This window comes from Ovis canadensis, chromosome 3, assembly GCF_042477335.2.
Source record: "Ovis canadensis isolate MfBH-ARS-UI-01 breed Bighorn chromosome 3, ARS-UI_OviCan_v2, whole genome shotgun sequence".
Lineage (NCBI taxonomy): Eukaryota > Metazoa > Chordata > Mammalia > Artiodactyla > Bovidae > Ovis > Ovis canadensis.
This window is the reverse complement of record NC_091247.1, coordinates 41744077-41747961: the sequence shown is the minus strand read 5'-3', so window position 1 is coordinate 41747961 and position 3885 is coordinate 41744077.

Sequence of the window (3885 nt, the reverse complement as noted above, 5' to 3'; positions counted from 1 at the left end):
TCAAAGGCACCTGCTTTGAGGTGGAGGAGAGAGAGAATGTGGTAGATATGGGTGGAAGGGGCTAGATTAAGGGACAGCCCAGTCCATCCCATCTGTCAGGGGCACTGTGTCACAGGGGAGAAAGGCATCAAGTTCAGCATCAAACAACATGAAGCTTGGAGTCCCGTGTACACAACTGGCATGCTTCCAAACATAGGGATAAAACTGTGCTGGAGATTCAATTTTGATTCAAGAATGTAAGTTTTTTAGAAGAAGAAAACTCTAGGGCCACCAACAATATTGTCTCCCTTTATTTTTCAAAGACAATTAATATTTAAAAATGAACTAACAGGCACTCTTATGGGATGGTCATTCATGGAACGACAGGACTGGCAGTGAGTGGCCCCCAATGGCATACATGGTCATTTTTGGAATTGCTGTGCGTTTGTGTCTTTGGAAAGTTGGTCTCATCCTCTGAAGCTGAAAACCTTTTGATCATAACTGCTTCTGACCTAAAATTACCCACCATCACCATAAGATGCCTCTTGGGGACAAAGAAATAAATATAGTAAATATCTGATAATAGATAGGAATAACAAGTCCTCTCAGACATTATCCTAAATTAGACTAGGATAAAACTAACTCTATATGTAAAAATATAACTTTTTCTTCTTATTTTGATGGGGTTGTTCTAGCTAATACTAAAAATTTGGAAAATATATCAAAGTAAAAGTGATGAAATAAATACAAATATTTTTACTGAATAAAAAATTTTGGAATCAGATGAATGGTTACTTAGATGGTGGTTGTTTCATCACCTGTTGTGATGGCAAAATTGGCAATTTAGTCTTAAAAGCAGGTATGATCGTGTGTTCTTACATATGTTGGAGAGCAGAGGCACTGCTATGATTTGCAGGCAGACTCTCTTACTCTAGATATGTTTATACAGACAATATGTCTTAGCGTTTTTTGGATCCCAGGGGTACAAAACCTCAAAATTCACTTTTTCACAGTCAGACCCCTAAAGCTATTATGAGTATCTCGGTTTTATTGGTTGAATTCTAGTATCAAGACGATCTGAAATTTTAACTACTGAGCCATGCCTTGCAGATAAGAAATACTGGACCCTAATATTTAAGATTTAATTTCAAAAGTTTCAAGTCATGCATGTGTGAGAGAATTTCTATAAAATGTATCTGAAATTGTAAGTAAACTCTGCGTGAGATATTTGAGTGGAAAAAGAGGTCATTTATAAAAATTTTAAGTTAAAATGACTGAACAATCTGGAGTGAAGTAAATTACAGATGATCAAAAATGGAAGTTTGCTATTTGGCAACTTTAAACTGAATACTTTCCGTCAACAAACACAGCTCTGAAACAGATATTTTCATGTGTACGTATTAAAGACACAGACTTTTGGCTACTGTTACATATCCATTAAAGTGGCCATAATATATGGCATCTCTAATTTGGAAAGGAATTTCAGATTCTTAGCCAAAAAAGAATCTCATTTGAACTTAACTTTTCAGTACTGTACATATGTCAGAGAGATGTGATCATTGAAACTCTAAAGGATATTTGTTTCTTTTAATAGCATAGCAGAAAATTAATGGCATGGGGGAGGGTGAAGTGACAATTTAACTTGATGCTTGATAGCTGTTTACTTATCACTGTGTGCCCAGAGTTCAATGTCCTGTAAAAGAAAGCGGGAAATAAAGAAACCACCACATTCATATGGCTTTTAGGAAACTTAGGACACATGGAAGAAAGTGCTTAGAAGGCCATTGAGATGTTTACAAAACAAATCATTTACATTTAACTTTTGTGTATGTAAAACCTGGAATGGCCACAAAGACAGAACCAACTTTAGCTATAAGAAATATTTTGGCAGCAAAATGGTTAATAGTATTATAGCTTCAAAAGAGCCTATTGGCTCACCCTCAAGGATGCCCTGCAGTTGTTGTTAAAGTCATCAGATGAAGCTAGCCTTCTCAGCTAGCCTTTAGATTTGTCTGCTAACAGTAAAAATACTATAATAAATCGGTAACATATGTTGCCAGGCAAGGAAAAGTGATATAAATAAAGAGACTAGGAGACCCAAATCAAGTACAATGTGAAATGAATTTAACTTTCAATCTATTCGTTGGCTAATTACCATTTGAAAAGTGATTTGAAAGTGTTACTGTTATTTGCTTATATTCTTCCTCATTTTATTTTTTATTTTTTTCTCTTCAGATTGCATTCTTACCCAAATTCTCTTCGTGATTGCCTGTTTTGCGGCTTTGGGGTAAGTCCCAGTTTTCCACAACCTTAAGGAAAAAAAAAATGCATAACATAAAAGATGCCAAAAAGACTTATGTGTCCTGATGTGTGGGTTTCGTGAAATATACATGGGTTTGTTGAGGAGGGGGGCGGCTAATGAAATAAAGAGAAGGGGTTTGTTTCTGCAAGAATCCAAGAGAGTGTGAAAGTGTGCATTGCAAACGAGTCTCCCATCAGGAAAGCCACCTCTGGAATGGAAATGACAAAGCTTGGAACACACACAATCAATTATTTTCACTAGCATTTAAAATATAGAAAACAAAATCTGCTTTGGGAATTGACTGAATATTTTATTTAGCTTTTTTATTGAGACATCCTTTGAAAAATGGCATAATATAAATAGTTTTACAAAGCAACAATATAATCAATCTCTAAACTAGAATATAAATCAAGGATTTCATTAACTGCTGGTAGCCTGTTTGAATTGTAGTCTTGTCCATAATGCCTATCTATCTATGTATGTCCAAGTTATATTAAAAACCTTTAAATGGCTTTGTAATATCAGCTACATCTAGCTATTATAATAATTAATGGTACTGTTTTATAAATCAATACATGTATTCTTGATAAATTCATATCCAGTTAATGGTGTAATTTAAATAAAAAATTAATGTAATAAAGGACATACAGAAATGGGCAGGAAATCTTTAAAGGTTAAGAGACAAATTTGTCTAAATTCATTTTTAACCTGTTTTGAAAAAAGTTTATATTTAAAATCAGCAGAGATTTACCTTGTTTTTGTGAAACGAATCTTGTCATGTCTAATGGTATCTGGTATTGGATTTGTAAGGTATTTTCCTTTTTTAACTGCTGAGTTTTAATTATGTGCTTATTGTACTGTTGGGTGTCTTACTACCACTGTATTCTTGACTGTTCTTTAGAAAAAGAGAAAAAAACGAACTAAAATCCTCCAACCAGTCATGTATTTTCAATACATGAATGAAATGTAAATGCTCTTTTAAAAAAATATATTACTAAAGGAACTGTGCTGAAAATCTCCAAAGTTATACACAAATTTTATTTAGGGGGAAATCTGGCTGATTAGATCAATGAATTTACATGTGTAAGAGCCCAGTGTTTTTACTGCTTTCACTGAATGAACATCCTAGGACTGTTAGAAAGAAAAGAAAAGAAAACTGCATTGAAGAGTCCACAATGTGTTTTAACGCTGTACGCGGGTGGAGAAACATTCTACAGAGAGAAGAGTGTATTATTGTTCTAATTTTAGAAATATATAGCAAAGGTGTATTAAGGAGATTTGGAAAAACAACTGAATGTTGTAGTTGATCAAATACAACCTTAAATCATTCCAAATAAAATTTCATTCCGTTTATAGAGTAAGCATTTTACACAAAATATCTTTCAGAATTATGCAGACCGGTCTGCCCTGCCATTCTCCGTGACATGGTGCAGAAATGTTACTTTAATCCACTGAGCTTTTCTGACATTTTTCTTAACATTGCTGAGCCTTATTTAGAGCAGCAAAGGAGATGTGTGCAGTTTCCTTTGACACTGATGGGTGTTTCAAAATGTTACAGGAGAGAGAGAGGGAGAGAGAGGAGAAAGGATTTGCTGCCAGTCACT